Source organism: Stegostoma tigrinum, chromosome 16 (genome assembly GCF_030684315.1).
Source record: "Stegostoma tigrinum isolate sSteTig4 chromosome 16, sSteTig4.hap1, whole genome shotgun sequence".
Classification (NCBI taxonomy): domain Eukaryota; kingdom Metazoa; phylum Chordata; class Chondrichthyes; order Orectolobiformes; family Stegostomatidae; genus Stegostoma; species Stegostoma tigrinum.
Genome location: NC_081369.1, coordinates 33,562,897 through 33,590,138, shown reverse-complemented (window position 1 = coordinate 33,590,138; position 27,242 = coordinate 33,562,897).

The window sequence follows — 27,242 nt, the reverse complement described above, 5'->3', positions numbered from 1 at the left end:
CAAAGCAGTCCTGGAGCTGGGTTGGGGGGGGGAGGGGGTTGCAGGGGGGTCTTTTATATTTTTCTAATTGAAGATTTTTTTAAAATTAAGAACATCTCTTAACATTTTAATCACTTCATAACATGAGACCAGAGTGCTTAGTAGTGCTATGTGAGTTTAGAATGCTTACAAATCCTGTAATAAACAGGAAACACATCTCAATACTTAAGCAACGTTGGTCAATATAATGATCAATTTAGCCTTTCAGGTCAAAGCTCTGTGATGAAGCACTGCAGTTAAAACACATCTATATTATAATACAGCATCTAGTACTGCCATTTGAAGTTGTCAAAACATTTAACACAACTTCACAGATAAGTCCAGCCTCTGCAGTAAGTTGCCACCCCCCCCCCCATTACCAGTGCCCCCCTCCATTTTCCTAATGTTACCATCTCAAGGGAGTTCAAAAAATTCTCCTGCCCTAAGGTTCATTAATCTTATAATCATATGTAAATAATGCATTTGGTGAATGGATATCTCTTATGAATTAGTTTCATTTTTACTAACTGGCTTGTGCCCTAAGTGTTCTCTGTTCATGCACTGAACTACAAAGTTAATGAAATGAAGGTTAAGTGAGTTCCAAGATGGAGATGCATTCTCAACTGCAAGATTATCTAATATTTACTGCAGCCAGATGCACAAAATTAGCCAAGTGCACAGCAGTATAAATTTGTCCCTTTTACAAACGAGTATCAGTGCGACACGATCCAGTTTAATTTTCTACACATTTCACCCATATTGCTGGAAAAATAGCTACTTTAAAGACAAAAAAAAGTACCTCCAGCCTTAGTAGAATATTTGCTCATGGAGATGGGGCCATCACATCTGAGCTATGCATTTTGCATCCCTATATGTGCACTTTCCAGTAGGATTACTGGAGCAGTTATATCTATGAATTGCAGTAGGCTGTTCAATAATGATATGGCAGACACCTGCAGAGCTGGCACAAGTACCACTGAGTGTGAAAGCTCCTTATGATTTGTAATCTGAATTGTTTATTTTCCACTTCCAAGACTGAGGCCAATAGTAATTCTCCCACCATTGCTGTTGCATGAACTCATAGAGATTACCTGTCCTGACACTTTGTAGAAAAGAATGATACCACAATGAAAATAGCACAGAAGAACTCAATCATTCCTGCTAATGCTGTAGCCATCTCTATCTTGCCAGGATGGTCCAAACATATGGGAGAAGTCAGTATCGACTTAGGGTTCCAAGCAGATTTACCAATTAAAGCCAGGATCCTCAGACCCTGGTGTAAATGGTTGACTCTACTGTGCAGTGTGTGAGTACCAGCTCTGACCAGTTCCATGGCCAATGGAATCAAGTCATTTTATGGAGGTGTTGTGACCTGTGGGGCCCAGATACCCAATTTAGGAAGCTGTCACAAGGAATTACCACAGGATTCTTGATCCACCTATGCTGTAGATGTTAAAAATTGTAAGGATTTCTTCATCACCAGGATGGTTGGTAGCTCTTGAGAGAATCTAATGAGAAGACTTTATATCTCCACTAGTTTTGTCAGATATGAAAGTTTAATGGGAATGAGTTGACAAATTGACTAGCAAGTGTCCTAACTAACATATTATTTAGCTATGAACAGTTTTAACTTACAAATGATCATTTTTGCCCTCCTAAGTATCTTCAGAACATCACTTCTGATTCAATAGAAGCCTGCATTATAGATATGAAGATCTGATTAATTCAAACAAATGGAATATGCATTGAAATTGGTCAAATGCTCTATGAAAAACAATTAAGATAGCTAAGGTCTGGGAAAGCTTGTTTGAACTTGGGGCTCAGCTCATATTTAACAGCAATTACTTTCTTAGACAAACAGAGGGATGCATAGAAGAGGCTCAGAGCAATTGCAGATTTCACAGCCTCTGATCTTTTAAGTGAATGAAGTTGGATCACAGACATCAATGCTGTCAATGTGGTCATAGTTTAAAAGGAGCTAGGTTAAGGTTGCTCTTTCAAAAAAAAACATTGTGTTTGGGGCAGGGATGGTGGTGTATACTCTGGTTATTGGTTTTCCAGCAAATTTGTGTGCATCAGTGATATCAGTGTCCAGAGCTCTCAAAAGTGATTATTCAAAAAAGAAATGTAGAAACCAGAAAAGGAAGGAAAGATGGATTGTTAAATGACAGGAATGAGATTGAAGATTGCAGAAACGTTGCACAACATGTTTAAAACAGGATAATAGGAAAAGAACTGATTGACAGGATAGAGTGAAGTGTGAATGGTGCTCAGGTGTCCACAGGTCAGAGAATAGATTATAAATTAACTGTCAGCTAAGGATATCACAATTAAACAAGGTGCGAACAGCATTCAGATGAAACTTCAGTTGCTGTAACATTGTAAAATGAAGATACAAAATAAACTTTCTCACAACATAAAATCTGAATATATTCGGAATGAATGGGAATTCAATCATTTTGGCACCTTAATTGTAATAAAACATATTAATAACTTATTGATCCACTATATTAGACTACCCAGAATTTCTCATGTGTTTTGGGGCTACAAATTACTGTTATTTCTTTCAATTGCTTTATCACAGCCTTGTCCTTGAGCAGCAGGATTGGTTATATTTAAAGACTATCTTTAATAGCAATGGGACGGTCTTTAAACATCGTACTTTGTAATCTTGCAGCCATTTTTCCTGTACATAAACACTGTACATTTAAAACTCTGCTGCCCATCTGTCTTCATTTGAAGACTGGGTTAAAAAATAAAACTAATGATTGCTATCAGAGAGAAGATGAGCAGCGTCACCAGTGAAAAGTTGCGCTGCCACATTTTGCCAAGGCTACCATTTTTCACTAGGTAGAAAAAGGCTGTATATACTTGTAAACATTATTAAAAATAATAACTTAATGTTTCCTCTGTTTGACTTGCTGGCATTAGCTAGGTATTTCCAATTAGTGTTTCTTGAAAGCTTTTGTGGAGCTTGCACTTCATTTTGTTTAAAAAAAAAATCCCCTAATGCTTTCTACTTCTGTCGTCATTAATAGAGTCGAATGCTTCTTTTCAGGCAGTGAGGTGATATTTAACTACAAGGTTTAGAATGCAAAGAGGTTTTTTAAGCTTTGTTTAGCTTTGATTTAGTATCATATTTATTCCTTTTTAATACAAAAGTACCCTGTATTTTGCAATATACGTATTCTGCATTAATCTACATTTTGAATAATAATTATCACTACAAGGTGCCTCCAGGAATAAAGTGGTAGACTGCCATTCTGAAGGCCTTACTTCCCAATCCCAGTTGCAATTATCTGTTGAATTCAATTCCTATTGATTGCAATCTTTGTTACTTGGACTAGTTTGCTGGATGAAACTTCCTTCAGGTAAAACATTCTACCGTAAGAGGGAAAATCATTGAAAATTCCACCCCACTTTACAGAAATGCCATAAAACTCATAAAACTCTGGAGTGTTCTTCATGCGAAACAGACAGGCTAATTTTTCTCCATTTTACATGTGTTGTAGTTTTCATTAAAGGATAGGAATCTCACAGATGTAAGCAAGATACTAAAAAATCCTAACCTTTCCCTGGCTTGTTGGACACTTCAGGTAATTGACTTGTAGCACCTCACATTTAGATGGTCCATCATTTCTTTCCTGTTGAAAGCAGCATGTCAGTTGCTAATGGTGGTAGAAACTCAGTAGTGATAAAACAGGCACCACTATCAATTAAAGAACTGAATAATGCTACTACAAGAGGAAATTTGATAGAGGTTTTCAAAACCAAGTAGGGTTTTAAGGGAGTAAATGAAGAGAAACGGTTCCACTGCTAGAATGGTTGGTAACTGGATGACTCAGTTTTAGGTAAGGCAAAATTAACAATCCAAAGTGGCATTGGGAAACTTTCCCTTGATACAATGGTTGTGATATGGATTGGCCATCCTGAGGCAGATTCAACAGCAACTTTCAAGAGCAAATGATGGAAATATTTGAAGGGAATAAAAAAAAGGGTTGGAGGACAGGACAGGGAAATGGGCCTGATGGGATAGCTTCACTTCAGACCCACCACTGGAACAATGGACTGAATTGCCGAATATGTGCTGCATTATTCTCTGATTTTAAGATGTGAATGATAAGATAAACTATGTATAGCATATTCATAATGAAGCAGTTTTTCAAATTCAAATTCAATCAGATTCTTGGCTGGGCAATTCAAGGCCAATAAATACCTGCCCAAACTTTAGTGCATTAGCTTTAATGTATATTTTCAAAGTCAACCTAATCATCCAAATGTGGCAGACTTCCAGCTTTGAAACCACCTGTCACTGAGAACTTGCTCAATGTTGAACAGAAAATGGCTCAGAACTCACAGCGCTACAGTAGTCTCATGAAGCAGATGTTAGGTTTTACTGGTTTGCTTTTTTAAACATGTCTCAGAAAATCTGTATTTGAGGAAAAGCCATTCCGATACTTCCACAGGAAGTGAGGCATTACGAAAAGCCTGAATTGAAATGGAATTCCTACTTTATTTACATGAAACCTGTGTCAAAGTGGGCAGGCTTATTCAGAAACATTGCAATGCAATAGACCATTACCCTTTAGTCATATTCAGATTTAATGCTCAGCTACTGAGAGCAACTGATTGAAAATCCATCCATTCAAATCGCTTGATACATGAAACCATTTCCTTTTGTTTAGGTCTTAATTATTATCAAACATTTCTCAGAAATATTTGAAAGTACATCATATATAGGGAATTAATTTTCAAATGCAATTGTTACTTCTTAGGCAGTGCCTCATGATCAATGATGGCGTACTTCCACCCTTGTTGGATGAGTTCTGAGATGGTTAATAAATCCAATTTACAGACTGCATCATGTGCAAAAGACCTGGCAGGTAAGTTGCTTCCTGTCTCTCCAAAGCATTGACTTCACCTTGATGTGTTTGATGCCATCTCAAATAAAGCATCTCCATTTTGGTTTGACAAAAGCCAATTCCCAAGAAATGGCAGAAATATTTCATCTCTTCAAGGATGCTTCAAATGCAATAAATTGTTACATTGGCCTTTGGTGACCATTTGCATATAGAAAATATCCACAACAATGAGCAGTTAACTTTTTTGTTGAACTAGCTCAAAGGATACATTTTCAGCAATGGAACCACCCAAAAATACTTGCAATACACAAGTAAGTAGACATCAATTTATTTAAATATGCTGTTTAAAGGAAACTGATCAGCCTATAGATGTTCAGTCAAGGCGAAGACTGGGGGTATAATCCTTAGCAGTTAAATTGCAAGATGGAACATCCATAGATTCACCACAAAGGATGCTTTGGTAGGGATACAATTTGGTCTCAATAATAACAAGGCTAATGAGGTTCTCTATATTTATTAGTAAATTGTTTGGCAACTTCAGTCAAGAAGTATATGTATGATTAAAACTGTAAGTCCATAAATTTATGTCTAAGATCAAGGATCCGGTGTTAGCTCCATGAAAATGGCATTTCAAGTATAGACTCCCTGTTTTTTAAGACCTGCTGATTTTGCCACTAATCTTCTCTGCAGAAAGTTAAGTCTTGTCATTAACACATGGTAAGTGTTAATGATTAAAATTTACTTCTCTGGCTTAGAAAGTGAACTGTTTTAAACCAAGGTGTTTCATTTCTTCAGAGACTTGTTACTGCAGATGTTAAAGGCGAAAGTTTTAAAGTTTTATGACATTTTCTTATTTTCCTTGTCTATTTCTTTTTTCTGTCTCTCTTATTCAAACCTTTCTTTCTTTCAGTCCGTGATTTGACATTTAATTCATCCATTTTTATCAACCACCTTGCTCTATGTTTTTCTTCGCGATCCGTCACCCTCAGTTAAGGAAAGACACAGGGTGGAATTTAATGACCCCATTGTGGTGGGATTGGAAACAGCAGGGAGGATCCATTTCAATGGAAGATTGCAGAGTGAGGATACAGATACCTTTTCACCGGCGCCCTCTCTAAGTTCAATGTTGTAAGGCTTAGGGACATTTAAAGACTAGTATTTAACCAGGAGCAGTTGAGGTAATCACTATGCCGAGAACCTGAAATGTAAACTTTGATCAGGTTTGTTTGTGGGTTTGTACAGAGGTCTGTTCATACAAAGTCATTCATTGCCTGATTGAGGAACCTAACATCATGAAGAGAAGGCACACTGAGAGAGAATCATAGATTGCCTACAGTGTAGAAAGAGGCCATTCAGCCCATGGAGCCTGCACTGGCCCTCTGTAAAGCATCCCATTCAGACCCAGTCTCCTCTAACCCTGTATTTCCATGATGAATCCACTGAACCTACACATCCTTGGACACTGCAGGGCACTTTTGCATGGTTAATCCACATAACATTTGGATTGTGGTAGGAAGTCAGAACCCATCTGGCAGAAACCCACATAGAAACGGGAAGAATGTTCTAACTCCACGCACCCAAGGCTGGAATTGAGCCTGGACCCTTGGCACTGTGAGGCAGCGGTGCTAACCACTATGCCACCACGATCTTGACTTTCTTCTGACCCCTGATATCCAACCAGTGATGCCCTCCCAATGCTAACCATTTACCCTCATTCACTGGTGCTCTGAGTTCCTTAGCAATCCTGGACCCCCGATAGGTGCATTACCAGTATCAGCCAGCACTCCAGATGGCACTAATGGCTTTGGAGAATTCTAATTGTTTACTGGTCAATGGTTGACAGAGCATGGATCTGGGATTTACACACTCAATGTTCTAAATCACAGGGAAGGCTCCACGCCGGACAGGAAAGAAACATAAGAAAAAGGAACAGGAGAAGCCCATTGAGCCCTCTGAGCCCAGTCTACCAAATAATTAGCTCGTGCTGAAATTCTGCTTCGTCATCACCTTTCTGCATTATTCCCAAGTCCTTTAATGTTTTCAATCTATAGAAATCTAACAATCTCAGGACTTCCCAGGGATTTCCACGAGTTCTCCAGCTGATGGATGAGGCCTCATTGCCAACATTAAATCCTGTCCACAGTTGTTTACCACATATCTTAAGACCTAGAGTGACCTTTTTTTCCTCACTCGAACGCTATCAGCTTAGAGTCCCAGGAACTTTGTAGGCCAGAATGTTTTGTGTTGAAGGATGCAGGGATAGGTCTGACCAATCATCATTATGGATTTTTAGATTACTCTGCCACATTATTATCAAACTCTGTGATTTCCAAGTTCTACATAATGAGGCAGAGTTGTTGCAATCCTATTGTTTTGTACTAGAACAGGTAAGTCTGTAATTCATTGCTATCTGCCTAAATTTTAAAAGATAAAATGAGAAACAAAAATTAATTCATAAATTTTATTGTCTTATGCTGCCAAAATTATTGCACAAAGCTTTGTGCTGTCAGGAATATGTACACTCATTCAAACGTCTTCCCAAGCAGCTTGAATGCTGAAAAAGAATTCATATCCTTGAGGTGTAGAAGCAGCTGGACTGCTGACTGCTCTGCATGCTTGACTCTGCCCCAGTCCTTACCAATGATGCTTAATTATAAGCAAGCAGAGGACTATGATACTATGGCTGAGTCTGCTTCAAATATTGACAATAGATAATCATGTCAATAAAGACATGGTGTACTTAGTCCACTGGCAAAGTCTTATCATTCCTTTTTTATAAATGGATTGATTAGGTTCTCACTGCTGTTGCAGATCATGTAACATTTGGCCAAAATCCCCTTGAACATGAATGTATGGAACTTAGTATCTGGTTTGTTTTCTGGAAATGACACTCATGTTTTAATCAGTGCATTTGGATTTCTGAGAGCTTTCAGTTGTTCTCCCACATATTTGTATTGTGCACATTCTCTTTTTCTTTTGCTCTATGTCAATCTTTCTTCCCTTTCTTCTCTTTCTCTTTTTCTCAACCAGATTTGGCATTGAATTCAGTCAATCTAATTTACACTTCTTTTACAGACCTTCTGCTGTTAATTTCACTATAATTCAATCTGATTGACTGAGGAATCATATTATTGCTCGTCCTGTTTTCCTCACTATGATGCTACCAACTTGCATTTCCAGCAACTTGGCATGTAAACATATTAAAAACATAAATATGCAGGGGAAAATCGAACTAACAGCAAACTCGTGGTATTCCGTGCTACAGCAAATTGCATCCCACTAGTTATCTAATGCTGACAAGTTATTAACCAAGCAGAAAATAAATAGTTTTGCATGAGCATCCCTTTCTAACACATGTATTTTAATGGTCATGCTATGCAAAGTATTGGATTTGCGAGGAAACAAGATATTCTATCTTCATTGCTGTTGGGATCTAACTTATAGATATGGGGCTTGTACGGATCTGGAATGTAAACTAGAAACAGATTTTCCAGAGATATTGTCTTCACCTCAATGGTGTTATTTGGAAGGCAGTAGTTTAATTCTGAAATTCACCATGAAAGTCTTCCTCACTATTGTTTGGAGGAAAAGAGAAGATTTGTTGCTTTGGAAATCTTAATGGCTGAACACTAACACAAAAGACTAGCTCCTACTGCATCCATATAATTCCATTTGAATGCAATGCAACATAGCTAAATACATGAAGAAAAACAGCCACTATCCTTTACGTTTGTTAGCTGTGAAGAGGTGATTCTCTATTGTATCCCACGAATGTGGCTACATATGAATGCAATTCTCAATATTTACAGGAGAAAAATTACATCCATCTATATTTATGGATATTGCATCAAGTGATAATAGATTTCCACAAAATAGAGTTTCTAAGACATTCTATGTGTCATGTCAATCAGAAAATGATAGCTTAATTCTGACACTTGCACAGTAATGTATTTTACCTTCTGCCTGGTTTATGTTGTCATGAACAGAAAAAATAACTTCAATTATAATACACCAAAACTTTGCAATGAAATTTACTTAGAATAAGTAAGGATTGTAAAAAAAAAGCAAAATGTACCTCCGTCATCAAATATACAGAATCAAAAGCTGAAGCGATGTGGTTTACACTATCATTCACAATCAGACAAATCAAAGCTTAGTGGTTTTAGGATATAAACTCAAATGCTCATTTGCTCAATACTTATAAGGCATAATGAACTGAATCATATGTATTTTTGGCTAAGTGCCAGTTACAATGAGATTTTTTTAATTCCTCTCACCATGGGGTCCAGTGAGATTTTCAGTTTTATCTTACCAAATGCACCTCATTAACTGTCTCGCCCACCCTGTGGCAACCCTCATGTCTGATTATAACCTCATCTTATCATGTGCTGTTCCCAGAACATCTTATTATTTAGTGGATGTTTGCTGAACACCAGCATCCCTAATGTTTGTGCCCTATTTAAAAGGCTGTTGTGTACCCAGACAAGAGCTGGCATTGTGAAATATCCCTGTTAGCTAATGGATTGCATCTGAAAATGTTAGAGAAAGGGAAGATGGCTCTACAATCTTCAATTGTGGCCTGGAGGTCCTGATGGACTATACTGATTCCTGGTGAACAGCAAAAGAGGCCACACCAGCAGACCCTGGCAGACTGGTCTAAAGTCACCACCCAGGTGAGTGCTATCTCAACAGTGTGGAGGAACAGTCAGCAGTGCTATAAGAAGCTCAATTACCTTCTCTTACCTGCCGAAGTAAGTGCCACTTTCTTCTCCTGGGGCCTCACACTCAGTCTACTTCTGTACTCATCTCACATCGATGATCACTCTCTACCACTCTCACAATGCCTGAAATAACTTTCCTCACATGCTTTCACTCCATCCCAATCCTGGATCGGAGAGGTGTCATGATGACTTTAAAGGGTAGCAAATATCGGTGTCAATGTCTGTGGACAAGCAGTGCATGCCGCTGGTGGCTGTGGCTCATGCCCTGAAATGCTGTTTGATGCTGTACAACATGGAGGCTGGTTGTAGTGAGCGAGAAGCTGAAGACACAGATTTTCCACTCTGACTTTCATGTCATAAAATACTCAAGGTCTAGCTTTCTGCACATTTGGTAAAATAGAAGCTGACTCAATCATCAACTAGCATCCCCACTTCTGACTTTATGATATAGGACAGCCTTGATGTTGAAACAGCACACATCAAAACTAGCCTTCAGTATCTGAAGCTGATGAAAAGGGAAGGGGTGGATTTGGAGTTGGCAGAATGTTAGATGGTCATGTGGATGAAATATTTGCTTCTGTGCCTCATTAAACACAGGTCCATATTAGCTTTACTTTAACGGTTACTAGTACCAATTGAATACACTTCCAGTCCAGATTTCTTGCCCTTCCTCCACTAGTCATCCAGTCTGACTGGAGTGGGTGGAAAATATACTGGAAATGCTTTGTTCTGGGACACTTCCATATTTTTGTCTATGCAACTTCCAATCAGAAGTTGTAAGGAGCTCCTGCAAATTCACCCATCTGATGCTTTAACTCTGTTGCAACATTATGGCTAAAACAGGTATTTCCTGCAACTTGAGTTCAGTTGTAAAAGTGCTGTCAAGTTCTGTGCCACTGTTTACATCATGAGTTGGCAAATGTTTATGGTTGAGCCATTGAACTTTGTTGCCATTCTTGGCCTCTTCAAGCTTCATTTGGATTGTTGCTGCCTTGCCAGTTTAGGCAGAGTTAGCCATTGGACTTTTGCCCTCAGAGGAGTCCCGTGCAGAATATGCTTCTATCTGCCAGAAAACAGAAAGCTGGAGAGAAATGCCAGATGCCTGCACAGGAAGCAAGTGTAAACTACTTGACATTATTCTTCAGGCCATATCTGACCTACCTGGCCATAACTTTAAGGAAACTGCTTCCTTATGAAATCATGTAAAATTTCATGAGGTTTGTTGAAAGAGCAGGAAGGCTATCACTGAGGATGGAGGACTTGCAAATTCATGAGAAACAGCATGATTTCATAGGAACCTGCACTTCATGAATTCTCAGCAGGAACTTAATCTTGAAAAGACAAAAGAGTGTCACAGCAACATGAAGAGTAGTCACTAACTTTGTCAGCATAGCATTAGAAGCAGCGCTGCCAGAGATGGATAGGACGAGAGAAGTCTATATCAAATTACTAAGCATAGGCATTGGAAAGCAATCACTAAGAAAATGCATGACAGTGCTTATTTGACTTTTGTATGCAATATGGGATAGTTTGATCAAAGAAACTAGTTTGGATTGTTTGATTTTTAGTGGCTTTTATTTCAACCTTGCAATCAAAAGGACTCAGTGGCGTCAGTAACAATGGGATAGTACGGTGATCGGAGGCTTCGATCTGCATCGCTGAAAATCTTGTTGTTTCTCAAACGTTAAAGATGCACCTCTTTCTCCCTCTCTCAACATATTTTTTTCTGAGAAATAGACATCATTTCATTTAAATATCATTTAAATTACCTTTGAACTATTCTCATCTGTAAAAACAGAGTTTGCTTTTTTTTAAAATTTAGAATAAGTTTATCTGCATTCCATGAGTAATGCTCCTCTGAAATGGGCCAAGTCTTTTTAGCATTACTTTTGTTTGCAGAACATTTTTAGGGCAGGCCGTAGTTATGTTAATCTTTGCACTGCTGATGATGATAGTGCAAAGGTATAATTTCCCCTGTTCAAAATGGGAGAAAGGTTAAATATTGCATCAGAATTTATCATCCATAACAAACTTTCAGGAGTGCATAGGTTTTGGAACATCTGATTCCTTAGAACACAAACTGTATTAAAAGAAATTTACCAATCATTCTAATGCAGCTGTAACACTGATCCTTTCATGCTTTCAAAGCTCCTATCTGGCCATTTAAACTGTATAAATATCCCAATGTTTATTAATCTAGCTCTGGTGCGTACAAGTTTTGGATGTAAATGGCTCAATACAAATAAAGAAGAGCCTAGTTTACTACAAAAGCCTAATGTATGCTCACTCTCTACCTGTTTTTCTGATGTTCCTTGTTAAAAATCTTTCAAAATGCTGTAATTTAGTATTATTCTGTTATAATATTTGTGGGCCATCTAAATATTTGATAAAATAAGGAGGAATAAAGCTGAGATTTCCTATCAGCTCTATTTATTTGGACCTAATTGACCCAGTTCAGCATCGTAGTGTTCCGTTTGTTCAGACATCAGTGCACCTACTCCTTGTTCTTCATGACACTAGCATCCCTGCCTATCCTTACAATATCAATTGAGAGAATACTCTTATGTGACAGGACACATCACCAGATCAAAATGCCTCTTAGCACAGAACTTTAATTAATTTGAAGTATGTGAAGAGATCAGACGACTCAACACAATGACCATAAAACAACGGTATGAATTTCTCATCTAAAACAAAGACAAAATAAAATGAACTCCCAGAGATTAGAGATTCCTTTAAAGATTTAAATTATTTTAAAAATTATTTTGCAATTAATTTAAATGATTTCATTGTTTAATATAACATGCTACTAAAGGTTTAATCAGAGAAATAACAATGTAATTTCACTTTGTGAACTATGATAGAGTATATAAAAATTCTGTCTTGGTTAGGCTATAGGTTAATATTGTACTGAAGCATGGCTGACGTGATTGAATAATATTCTTTTATTTAGGGAACAATCTATTGGTTTCAGGTAGGGATTCTTGTCAACCTGTAATCTAAATTTATACAAACGTGACATGAAACAGTGGGTAAAATGTGCCTTCCACTTTCATTCTATCTGCCGTATTTCTGCTAGACATGGTTAGAATACTCTCTTTGTATTTTATGATTCCCACGCCAGACCACCAAATTTATTTTATGATATGGTTAGGGACCAGTAACCATTATTTTTAAAGAATTCAGAAAATGAGATGCAGGGGACTGACTAAAAGAATAATACCACAAGATTTCACAGTTTTGAACAATATTTTATTATACTAGTTAGAAGAGTAGTAGAATCTATAAAACACACTCAACTTACTTCTAACACCCAGAATTACCATGTGGTAAACACCAGTAATATCTGTGATCAAACACCCAATCGATCACATCAAATAGCAAATATAATCCAGACTGGTTGCACCAATTATTTGGTAACTCCTCAGATGTAAATGATGTGGTGTGTTATCAAATCTTGTTAAACTTCACAACTGATGACAATTCTTCATGTTGCTGATCTAGCCTTGTAATTCCTTTGCAATAGCTGCTCTATTATGGGCTGCCTCAATGACTGATCCAGCTTTGGGAGGTTTCCTGCACTTCAAAATTGTACTTCAGTACTTAATCACAGGCAAAACTCTAGCACTTCACAGACAGGTAACTTCATCAAACTAAAAAGCTGCTCCTGTGTGTTCCCCAAGCTCTAATCTTTCTCAGTTGCATAAAAAAAACTGCCTATAGAATTTCAACCCCACTCTCACAACAGCACCGCAATATAATGCCCGCAGGCATTTTCTGAGCTCCTCACAGCTTCCATAATGCAGAACCACTGACCCTTCTGACTTTTGCAGCTCCCCAGTACTTCCTCTGAGTCTTGTGTCCAACTTTTAGTTGCTTACTAATTCCTAGAACCTCTCTCTGAGCTCCTTTATAGCACAAAACCATTCAATTGTTCTAGACTAATTCCCTGCAGGACAGCTCAAAATCAGCACAACTAACATGGAGTCTGCTTCTCTCTCCGATTCTTCCTCCAATTTGCTTTTTCTGACTGTTCTGAGTGATTTCTTTTTAAGCCCTGCCTCAAATGCATAGAATTGAATGTTGTAATCCAACAGTTCTGGAGCACTATGTACGCCAACAAAGTAATCTGGCTTTCAGCACAAGGAATGTTCACCAAAAGAAGGATTCTTCACATGCCTTTAAAGCTTATAGAAATGAAGTAACTGATTCTATTATACCAATCCTTCCTCTCAACCTCGTATGATGGATAAACATCTGACCAGACATATTATGCTAGAGTGGAGCTACAGATCTATGTTGGTTGAAACATTCCATTAACACAGTGAGTAATTCTAACTTTGGGAGGCTGTAGAACTCTGATGGTTGCAGATCAACAACCTATCATGCATTCTAGCTGAAGTTCAGTGGAAAGTATAATGGTTTGGGTCTTATGGGTAGCTAATCTACAGCTGTCAGTTTTTCACTCTAGTTGGCTGCTTGCAGTAAATGTTTAAGATACATTTTCCTTGCTTTAATGACTTTTCTTATCCTTCCCCAAAATGAAGGTGATTCTAACCAAATATGCCGCTCAAAATATTTCTTCCTGGAATGTATTGTTATTTCAGAATAATTTATTTTATCATTTAATTTACAATCTGCTATTCTTCTTGAGGTGGTGAATACCCTATCAGAAAGTTTCCATTTGTGGGCAAATAATGTCTGAGCTAAATGTTAGGTTGAAGTACTTCAATTGGCCCAGGGATATTCTGCAAGCAATATCATCTTGGATATGATTGGCAGCCATGCTGCTAGATTCACATACATCCCCCAATTGTTTTGACAGTATTTCTTCTATTATGTATGGGTCTATTCCTGATACTGTATTTTTCTCTGCTCACCACTGGGTATTGGAGTGGAGACACATTTATCTGCACTGTATGGGTGACTGACTATGTCTCTATGATGCAGGCTTGTCTTTGTTACAGCTTCCTAAAAACTCAATAAAATGTTATTTACAATCAGAAAAAAAAGTAAATTGAACCTTGTAATTGCAGTTTTCAGAGACATTAGATTTAGAGTTTTTATTGCATCTATTTTCTCTTTCACACTTACCTTACCTACAGCTGAAGTACATGACAGCAATTCCACTAACTACATCACTTGGTCTGGGCTGCTAATTAAAGTGACTTTACACCATTTGACTGCAATTGATTCAGGCCAGTTCAAACATTTGTAAAAGGTCTCACTATGAAAACATATGAATTACATGCAAGTTTACATATAGGAAAATCATTTATAATGCAGAGACATAAGTTCATATTGATTTTCCAGCCCACCATTTGAGTCCATTGTTTTTGTTATGTAAATATTGTCATGGTTATAGGTCTTTTCTCCACTGCTGCTAAAACACTCGTTACAGAATCAAATCCGATATGAAGTGGACTTTTAATGTGTCAGATATGACAAAACCGGATATTAGACAAGGTCAACTCTTGAATCTTGATTATGCATTTTCAATCCCTCGAGCTATGAGAAATTGATTCAAACACCTTGTTTAACTTGTTTTCTTACCCATTTGTGACAAGTAACAACATCTAACATCGAAGAACATGTCATTTTAATAAATTGCCAGTTAGGAAGTAGAAATTAAATAATTTAATAAATGAACCTAAAAGATGAGAAGTAAATAATGCCACCAGTGGTTTCTGTGGTTCTACTGATTATTCTGTCACACAGAGTGTAGTAGATCCCCAAGTGTGTTGTCATTAATCAACAGAACCAATCGGCTAACTAATTTAGGCAATATTCTTTACCACAGGACATGAATGTCAACAGACACACATTAAAATAGCATTAGATCAATACCAGAGATCAGGTATCTACTGTCTCCCGTATTGTGGGGTCTAGGATTATGTGATGCACTAATGGTATAGAGTTAGTTACATTTTTGCCGATTGGATTGCATTATGAACTGCATAATTATTTTTAAATCAGGTTTATAGTTTTGTTAAAGGGCTGTACCAAAAATATCTTAACATGGCCAAGTAGTATAGCAGCACTTGATTTTGAATGGTGTTGAACAAAATATTTTATTGAAGGTATCCATCACAGTCAAACTAGCATATTTACTTTAGAATGTGAAATGTTTCTAAAATGTTTTGGCTCATTACAAAACATTGCAAAACAAATTATTAAGCACCTGTGAAGCTCTAGCACACATGCAAGGAGAATGGTCTTGTAATGCAGTATTTTAATTGTTTGTCTTCTCTGCCCTGCTCAAAGAAATTCACTGACAAAACAAGATAAGCACAAATGTAGTTCCCTATGGAACCTCTTGTGATGTTTTGCCGTGCTAAAGAAAAGTTAGTATAGCTGCACACAGACTGGGAATACACTCTAAGGTCACACCAGCTATTGTTCTTACTAACTCACGAAAACTGGTAAAATACTTCTTCTTAGAGATATGCCTCAGTGATCCCTTAACTAATACAATGCAGCGTTCTCCAGGTCCAGGGGAACCGTTTAATAGAAGATGATTGTAATAGCAAAATTTGTAATAACAAAGCTCAACTGTAGCATTAAATAGACTGCTGTTCTTGGTTCCAGCTATCAAAATGATGGACCTTTCTGAATAACACACTTCTAAATTTCAGATTCAATTTAGTAGTTTTATATTGTCTATAATATTAGCTTCAAAAATGTAGCTCATATGTATAAGGAACACCTCATAAATATATTTTATTTTAACTCTAAAGCTGCTCCTTTTGATGAAAACACATGAACTAGATATAGGAAGCATAAAATAAATGGAATAGATTGCTACAGATGTAAGTGCTTAGGTTTGGAAATGTTTACTGAGTAATGGAGACTGGAAATGTCTATAGTCAGATTGAGGTTCTGCGAATAAACTGGAGGTGGCCATTGACAGCATTTCAACCTGGAATTTGAGATTACCAGAAAGGAAAAAAAGCTTTTGTACCAAACATTTAAGATGTGGACTAAAAACGAAATTTGCATTTGAAATAAGAGTAAATACACCTCGCATGTTTATAATGAATATCTGAAATGTGATTGTTTTGCAACTCCTGAAATAAAATAATCCAGCAGAAGGACAAGATTTGAATCAAACCTGCTCTAATTGAATAATTTTATGCCAACTTCTCATCCTTTACAAAGTTTGTGTTACTGCATCTGAATTGAGCAGCTCCTTTCAAAATTGTCTCTGCATTTATCCAGTGTCCCATATTGGTGAATGGCTGTAGTGAGCCAGGGAACTGTGTCAACAATTTTTCTGTTTGCTTTTATGTACAAACATCTACTACCTAGACTTTAACGTTCTGTTCATGAGGTGTATATTATATGGATATGCATCAGCTGTTCATCACTTGATTTTTGTAGTGGCAGAATCAGAAAATAGATCCATTCAATGTTTGGAGGGGTATTCTTCCACCAGATTTCTTCAAGTATAAGATTTGCATGACCTTATTTTACCCTCAAAATGGCAGTGGTAATACACAAAGAATAATTAGTTGAGTATGAATTGCTAAAAACACCTGAAAGCAGAAAGGATGACATTTTCCCTTCATTTTCACATGATCATGGGGAAATCATGCACATTGGGATCATGTCATTATATATTTGGATATTTTAAACCAAGTGTGAAGCTGAAGCATGGAGATAATCAGTTTGACTATTGTGCATTCCATGAAACATGAATTGTCTGATGCGAAACGCAAATTTAAACTGCCCAATCAAAGAGGAGCATAATTGTTGCTGACAGTTTGGAGATTTTAAATCTGTTTGTGAAGTTCTTCCCTGCTAGGTAAAGCTGCTTTAAGGTACAGCTGCTAACTAACTACATCATCACTCAACATCAACAATAATAAACCAAAGAGCTTGGAAACAGAGCTTGGCAAGTCGCACACAGAATAAAAGCTAAAAAGTTAGTGATTGTCAGAAGTTGGCAGAGAGGACAGGGGTGGTTTCTGACGTCAACTCAAAAGCTGTTGCAAAAACCAGGAAATTAAGGTAACAATCTAGGTTAAACATATTGATTAATTAATTTTTTTGTGTTTAGTACCTTGGTGGTTACTGTTAAATTTGTGTAAATAATTTAAAATTTAATTAGCACAGAAACAGAAAAATAACAATGTACTTTATACCTCGTTGATAGTAATTATATCATTAACCAGCTTATTTGAAGAGAAGAACATTCCCCTCCCTGAATGGATGAGAATAATGGTGAGTGTGATGAGTTAATCAGAAGAAAGCACAAAAATCTGATTCTTGCCATTGAGATAAATGTTCGTAATGAAGTACTCTATCAGTGAATGGCTAGATCACTTTCTCACTAGCAGGTGGGAAGGGCTTTATATACAGCTATTTGCATCTCATCAATTACCCTACTTGTGGGAATTAACCATCTCCTTAACAATTAGCCTCTGCCCAATCAAGATACTTGATGCTTCACAAATTCAGCTGTGCAAACTAAGCACATATCTGGTGTCTGCCTCCATGTTGGGTCAGTACACAGTATTACTGCCTCAACTAATGTTTTTTGATAATATAGATGAAATTTTAAGTGAAGACTTCCTTTATTATCAAGCTTGAAAGTAACCTGGCACTGGTATATGCCTCCAACTCTTGGTTGTAGGGAGCTGTCCTCCAACAACACAGCATTGACAGAATCACATCGAGCTAGTGCTACTCAGGGCCATGGTCTGCTGTGACCCAAATCTCTGCTGGGGCATGATCAGGAGTTTCAGAGTGTGAAGGATGCTCAGAGTGTACCATCCCTTTTGCAAAGAGTGTGGATTTTCTCTTCTTGTACTCACAGTTCTGCTGCAAGTTGGGGAAGTAGGGCAGCGATCAGTCCATCAGTACTTGCAATCCAACTACAGCAAAGGAACCACTTCAGAAGACACCAGAAACAACTCTATCTTCAACATCAACAACAGTGACTGCCATACACAGTGCAGAGAGACAAGTGACAGGGGAAGACAGTCCCACAGGCTTATAGACAGCGATCTGCAAATGTACAAGAATTAGTATGGAAGACAACTTAGGACATTCTGAGCCATAATGCTGTTACTATGTGGGAAAAGGACCTGTGGTCTCAGGACTGAGTGGAAATTGCATCACAGCAGCCCTGGTGTTAATAGTTGGCTTCATTTAGAACATAGAACAATACAGCGCAGAACAGGCCCTTCGGCCCTCGATGTTGCGCCGAACTGTGAACTAATCTAAACCCCTCCCTGTACACTATCCTGTCATCATCCATATGCTTATGCAAGGACTGTTTAAATGCCCCTTCAGGGAGCTACTGGGGAGTTCTGTGGCATTTCCATTATCAAAATGTCACTGGTGCTAACTTCACAACATCCCTTCATCCCTTCTCCCCATTGATGTGGAGACTCAGGCAGCAAAGGCATTAGTATTCTCAGCCGTCGCTTGTTTCCCTAGGGTGCATGGTATAATCAATTGCATTCATGATGTCCTATTGTAAACCAGCCTTCATGATTAGAAAAGGATTCCACCCTCATAATATTTAAATTATTTGTAACCAAAACAGCCAGATGATGGAGGGTCACTATTTGATTTCCAGGAAAATGCAATGACTCGTGCACCTTTGACCATTCAGAGATGCCAACCTGTCTCAAAGCCCCTCAGCCCATTTAGAATACAATGAGTCTTCACTGTAACCGTGCAATGTCTGAGCATTGGCGACATGACCAGGTCTACAGGATATGAGGTGTGGATCAGTTTCCTGTAATCAGCTCCATTACGATGGTAAATTATCGTGTGAGTTATCTATTTCCCACCTCATGCTCTTAATATTGTAGAATGGCTTTGAAAACCCCATACGTGACACAACATTTCCTCCTGGAGCCCGTAAGCAGACTCTGCCATTGCTTACACAGGATGGGTGTATGGGACCCACAGCTGGATATTCCAGGCACTCGGTCCTTTGCCTCCAGCTGTTCTCCTTGCGCCTGTAGGCCCAACATTTCATTTTAATGATGCCCACCCTGGTCTGCTACCCTCTCCCTGTGGAGGTCACATTGGTATCACTGTCACTGACTCCTACCCTCCTGTAGACTACAATGCCCTCTGGTTTTGTTCTGCCTACCTTGACATGCCCCCTTGCCTCTTCCTTGTCTCCACCTCAACGTTTGCCTCTTCTTTCATTTCCCAGCCATGTCTCTCCCACTCCCTATGCGTAATGAGTCCCTCCCGGCACCCCTCCAACTCCCCTCAATGTCAACGCAAGTATCCTCAGGACTGTGTTTGTGCCAGACCTCTGACTGACTGTGACAAGCAGTCCGTAGATAAGAATGAACAGACCCCTGCCCACTCTCCTTGCAGCTCCCTGACTGATGATACATGATTCCCCTGACTGCTTGTGATGTCCCTACAGGGCTGACTGCTACCCATTTCCCAGACTGTAGTTGGACATATCACCTGATTACGCTGAGCTTGGGGAGTGACTGACCATAGCCTAGCCCCTGGGCTGTGGTGGATGGTAATCGTGACTAATGGTTATCAAGGCTCCCTGACCAGTAACCAAGCAACTGGCTGTCGTAGTTATGGGATGGACATCCAGGTGTGCCACAGAGCAAGATGACCCCTCTGAAGGCTTCTGCTGACACAAAGCCTGTCTGTGTTTCTGTGTATAAGTGCATGTCAGTATAACAGGAGTGGGAGCCCTTTATGCTGTGGCTAAAATACCAATGTGCTAACAGGTATGGAATGGCAAGGCAAGGTAGAGCTAGTAAGTTTGCAGTTGACCCCAAAATTGATGGTGTAGAGGGCGGAGAAGAAGGCTAGTTCAGAGCACAATGGGACCTTGATCAAATGGGCTGGTGGACTGAGTAATGGCAGATGCAGTTTAATTTAGGCAAATGTGAGTGCTGCATTTTGGAAAGACAAAGGAAGGAAGGTAACAGCATTACAGTATTATTGTTAGGCTATTATTCAGAGACCCAGATAATGTTCTGGGGACCTAGGTTCAAATCCCGCCTCAGCAGATGGTGGATAACAAAGTGTGGAGCTGCATGAACACAGCAAAGCATCTTAGGAGTACAAAAGCTGATGTTTCAGGCCTAGACCCTTCATCGGAAAGCGGGTGGGGAGAGGATTCTGAAACAAATAGGGAGAGAGTGGGAGGCAGACCAAAGACTGATAGAGGAGAAGATAGATGGAGAGGAGAGTAAAGGTAGGGAGATGGGGAGGGGATAGTTCAGTCCGGGGAGGGTGGAAAGGTCAAGGGGTGGAATGAGTTTGGTAGGTAGGAAATAGAGGTGGGTCTTGAGGTGGGAGGAGGGGATAGGTGAGAGAAAGAACAGGTTAGGCAGGCGGGGACAAGCTGGGCTGATTTTTGGGGAGGGGAGATTTTGAAGCTAGTGCTTCAAAAGATGCTGCTTGGCCTGCTGTATTCATCCAGCTCCACACTTTGTTATCTCGGATTCTCCAGCATCTGCAGTTCCCATTATGTCTGACAGCAGATGGTGGAATTTGAATTTAATAAAACGACTCTTGGTTAAGAATCTACTGATGACCACAAAACCACTATCGATTGTTGGAAAAACCCATCTGGCTCACTAATATCCTTCAGGGAAGGAAATCTGCTACCCCTAACCTACTCTGGCCTACATGCGACTCCAGACTCACAGCAATGTTGTTGACTCTCAATTGCCCTCTGAAACAGCCTAGCAAGCCATTCAGTTGTACCAATCACTACGAAGTCTTGAAGAAATGAAACCTGGCGGATCACCAGGCATTGGCTTGGATGTCGGAAGAGACAACAGTCTTACTGAAACATTCCTGTCAATCCTGCAAAGTCCTCTTCACTAACATTTAGGGGCTAGTGCCAAAAATGGGAGAGCTGTCTCACAGACACAGACGAGTCAAGCAAGACCTCGACATATTCATACTCATGGAATCATACCTTACATACAATGTCCCAGACACCACTATCACTATCTTTGGATATGTCCTGTCTTTGTGGCAGGACAGACCCAGCAGAGGTGGTGGTACTGTGGTATACAGCCAAAGAACATTGCTCTGAGATTCCTCAATATTGACTCTGGACCCCATGAAGTCTCATGGCTTCACATTAAACATAGGCAAGGAAACCTCCTGCTAATTACCACAAACCACCCTCCCTTAGCCGATCAATCAATAGTCATTCACATTGAACAACACTTAGAGGAAGCACTGGTTGGGGGATTTCAATGTCCATCAACAAGTGTGGCTCGGCAGCAGTACTACTGATCAAGCTGGTTAGTTCCGAAAAGACATAGTTGCTGGACTGAGTCTGTGGCAGGTGCTGATGGAACTGACAAGAGGCAAAAACATACTTGATCTCATCCTTACTAATCTGCCAGCTGCAGTAGCATCTGTCCATGGCAATACCACTAAGAATGAACATCACACAGTCCTCATGGAGACGAAGTCCCACTTTCACATTGAGAACAACTTCCATCATGTTGTGTGGCACCATCACCATGCTAAATGGAACAGACTTCAAACAGATCCAGCAACTCAAGACAGGGCATCCATGAGGCCAATTCGATTCACTCCATGTTGGAGGTGTTATACATTGCAAAGGCTACAGGCCCTGACAACATTCCGGCAATACTACTTAAGACTTGTGCTCCAGAACTTGCCGCTATCCTAGCCAAACTGTTCCAGTACAGTTACAGCACTGGCATCTGCTTGACAATCTGGAAAATTGCCTAAGTATGTCCTGTACATAAAAAATCAGGATAAATCCAACCTGGCCAGTTACTGCCCCATCAGTCTACTCTTGATCATCAGTAAAGTGATGGAAGGCATCATCAACAATTGTATCAAGCAGCACCTCGTCAGAAGTAACCTGCTCAGTGACGCCCAGCTGGGTTCCGCCAGGGCCACTCAGCTCCTAACCTCATTACAGCCTTGGTTCAAACATAGACAAAAGAACTAAATTCCAGAGGTGAGGTGAGAGTGACAGCCCTTGACATTGAGGCCCTTGACATTTGACCACGTGTGGCATCATGGAACCCAATAAAACTGGAATCAATGGGTGTCAGGAGGGAAAGTTGTCTGGTTATATTCTTACCTGACACATAGGAAGATGATTTTGGCTGTGGTTGTTGGAGGTCAGTCATCTCAGCTCCAAGACAACTCTGCAGGAATTCCTCAGGGTAGTATTCTAGGCCCAACCATCTTCAGCTTTTTCATCAAAGAACTTTTTCCATCATAAGATCAGAGGTGGGGATGTTCACTGATGATTGCACAAATATTCAGCACCATTTGTGACTCCTCAGATACTGAAGCAACCCATGTTCAAATGTAACAAGATGTGGACAATATTCAGGCTTGGGCTGACAAGTGGCATGTAACATTCAAGTCACACAAATGCCAGGCTATGACCATGATCAAGAAAAGACACTCTAACCACTTCCCCTTGACATTTAATCATGTTACCATCTCTGAATTCCACCACTATCACTATTCCTGGAAGATATCATTGATCAGAAACCCAAATGGACTCGCCACATAAATGCAATGGCTACTGTGAGGGGAGGTCAGAGTCTAGGAATACTGCAGCGTTTTACTCACCTCCTGACTCCCCAAAGCCTGGCCACCATCTACAAGGCACAAGTCAGGAGTGTGATGGAATACTCCCCACTTGCCTGGATGAGTGCATCCCCAACAAAACTCAAGAAGCTGACAAAGCAACCTCCTTCATTGGCATTGCATCCACTCCTTTCACCAGCAACACTCAGTAGCAGCAGGGTATACTATCCAGAAGATGCACTGCAGAAAATCAATAGACAATAGACAATAGGTTCTGAAGTAGGCCATTCGGCCCTTCGAGCCAGCATCACCATTCATTATGATCATGGCTGATCATCCACAATCAATATCCTGTTCCTGCCTTATCCCCATAACCCTTGATTCCACTATCTTTAAGAGCTCTCTCTATCTCTTTCTTGAAAGCATCCAGAGAGTTGTCCTCCACTGCCTTCTGGGGCAGAGCATTCCATATATCCACCACTCTCTGGGTGAAGAAGTTTTTCCTCAACTCTGTTCTTAATCACCAAAAATCCTCAGACAGCATCTTTCAAACTCATAACCACTTCCATCTGAAGGACAAGAGCACCAGATATATGGGAACACCATCACCTTCAAGTTTCCCTCTGAGCTGCTCACCAACTTGACTTGGAAATATATTACTGCTCCTTCACTGCTGCTGGGTCAAAATCCTGGAATTCGCCCCTTCATAGCATCGTGGGTCAACCCACATCAGGACAACTGCAGCAGTTTAAGGAGGCAGCTCACCACTACCTTGTCAAGGTCAATGGGAGATGGGCAAGAAATGCTGGCCAACTAGCCACACCCGTGTCCGATATAAAGAATAAATAAACAAAGGATGCATCTGCTTAATGGTAAGGCCCTAAGCAGTCTTGCTGGGGCTTTGGAGTCCAGGTTCATAGTTCCTTGAAAGTGGAGTCACTGGTAGAAAGGGTAGTGAAGAAGGTCTCTGTCTGCTTGCCTGTATTGGTCAAAGCACTGAATATAGAAATTGGAGATCATGTGCAGCTGTACCAGATATCGGTTAGGTCACTTTTAGAATACTGTACTCAATTCTGGTCTTCCTGCTATAGAAAGGATGTTATGAAACTTGAAAGGATTTAGAAAAGATTTACAAGGATGTTGCCAGGGTTTACGCTATAGGGAGAGGCTGAATAGGCTGGGGCTGTTTTCACTGGAGCATTGGAGGCTGAGGTCTATATACAGAAGTTTATAAGATCATAAGGGGCATGGATAGGAGGAATGGCCAAGATCTTTTCCCCAGGGAAGGGGAGTCCAAAATTAGAAGGCATAGGGTTAAGATGAAAGGTGAAAGCTTTGAAAGGGATCTGAGGGGTAACTTTTTCACGCAGAGGGTGATGTTTATATGGAATGAGCTGCCAGAGGAAGTGGTGGAGGCTTGTACAATTACAATATGTATAAGTTATCTGAATGTGTATGTGAATAGGAAGGGTTTAAACAGAAATGGACAAAATTCTGACAAATGGGACTAGATTAATTAAGGATATCTTGTTGGCATCGACAAGTTGGACCAAAGGGTCTGTTTCCATGCTTTATGTCTCTATGCTGTAAATATGCAGGTAATTGTTCAATAAGTGTATGTTAATTGAGCAAGTGGGCACTCCTGAAGTGCAGCCTGATCCAGTCTGTGAGCTGGGTACCTGTCCCTGCGGAAAGAATGTCCTTGCAGCAGCCTTTCAATACAAATTGCTGCTATGCCCTGCAATGCAAGTCTCTGCTTCTTAAGCAATCTCTGAGTGAATTAGAGATGTGCCATGAGGATCATGAGAGCATTGGCAAATCGCAGATGGCAATATCTATGGATGAGGGGTGCATGTATGTGGTGCCCATAGATGGGGCCCTGAGATATTGTTGCATGTTCAGCAACATGGGCACTGTCAGCAGTGGCATGAGGTTGTCAGGTTCCCACATGGATGACCGTGTTGAGAATTCCCAGTGTCTAGTTTGTTTGGTGTGTTTTGTAAGTTAGGAAGCTGACTTTCATAAGATAAGATATGTAGCATTTAATAAGCAATTATCCTCTCTAATTGGCACCTTGCTGCTACTGAGTGAGAAATTCACTTCGGTGCGGGGAGACGTGTAAAATTTGCAATGCGTTGCTGGACCTTTTTCACAGTTCTACAACAAATCTTGACATTAGCCACATCAGGAAGGCCCCCATAAGATTATACCCTTTGTTCCTACTAAACTGTGTGTGTACTGGATGTTGGAAGATATCATGCAGATCTTGTCCCACATTTCATATCCCAACCAATTATTGTATAAAAAGATTTACTTCATGCCACTATTGGTTCTGGAGCCAATCTCTGTGAATCTGTGTCCTCTGGTTCTCCACCCTTCAGCCACTGAAAATTTGGTCTCTCCAAACCTGCAAATTCCAGCATCTTGCAACCAAGATGGTCAAGCAGTAAAACTGTTATCATTGCACTTACCTGTTTGTGGCATTTGGTCTTCAGGGGTTGACCAACTGGAAAATGCAGCCTGCGAGTGGTGAGTAATTTTTGATTTTTGTCTTGCCAGAGACTTCACCTGCTTTATTGCCAGTGTGTCAAGAACAATAGCACTACCACATCGTGTCCTCTTGACCTCTCCCTGAAGCTCTTTGACCTTTTCTTCAGCCAGTGTTCTCGTTACCTTAGTCTATTTTTTCTAACCTGCCAACGAAACTGTCCCCTTACCCCAAAGGAATCCCAGGGAGTCTTGCATTTCTCCCTCAATCTTCCATTAAGGACTTCAGTGACTGCCAAGTTGGCAACTGTGAAGCTCAACACACCTTGGGTAAATAGCAAAAATCCCTGCTACACAACAAAGCAAGTGCATGTTGAACCATTAAGAGATAGCAAGAACTGCAGATGCTGGAGCCAGAGACAACACAGCGCGAAGCTCTGAAGCGTAGGCTCAGAGACTGTTTCGTAGTGCATCTGTGCTCTGTAGATGGCAAATGACAATACCTTCCAGTCACCAACCATTTTAACTCACCTTCCCATCCCTGGGCGACATGTCCATCCTGGGCCTCCTCCAACGCCACAATGATACCCGCAGACTGGAGGAGCAGCACCTCATATTCCTCCTTAGGAGCTTACTGCCCAATGGCCTAAACATGGAATTCACCAGTTTTAAAATCTCCCCACCCGGGCTCATCCCATGTCCAACCATTGCTCTTATCCCTGCCTCCTTGACCTGACACAACCTGTCCATCTTCTCTCCCACCTATCCGCCCCAGCCATCCCACTGACCACTCCCCACCACCTCCTACCTGCACTCACCTATCACCATCCCATCTACCTTTCCCAGCCCCACCCCTCCTCTCTCTATTTATTTCCCAGCTCCCTTCCCCCTCTCCATTTCCGAAGAAGGGTCACTACCTGAAATGTCAACCTCCCTGCTCCTCTGATGCCGCCCGGCCTGCTTTATTACTCCAGCTCCACACTGCGCTGTCTATATGTTGAACCATTCAATTTTCTAATTCAATATACTCGTTCCTCAACAATGGGAAATGCCTTGTAATAAAATCACTCAAAATTCAAAGCTTATGAAAATGTTCGGTCATAATAAAGTTAATATTTAATAACAGAAGTCTAGATTTATAAATATTGAAAATATGATTACATGATTTTCAGCAAAACATTTAGAAAATTGTATTTGTATTCTTCTAAATTGCACTCAGTTCAAACAAATAGGTGTTTGTCTTTTGGCCTTAAAATAGTAAAAAATTAATAAATGCTATATTGATTATCCAACATTTATTTATTAAAACTGTAGCCATTATGACATCCCAAATCTTTCATTTTGTAAAGTAAATAAACAATTTTAATTGTAAAAATTACATTGCTGTTAAGCAGCCCATGTATCAGACATCAGTTTCAGAAATGAACCAAAAGTGAAATACTTGGATGGTAGGAATCGGAAATAACAACAGAAAGTTCTTGCATGAATGATAGCATGTGCAGAAAGGTAAACAGGTAATGTTTCAAGGTGAATATAACTTCTCCCGAAGAAGAGTTCAGAAGAACTGTCCTATTTGACTTGAAACATCAGCTGCTCTCCCCTTTGCAGA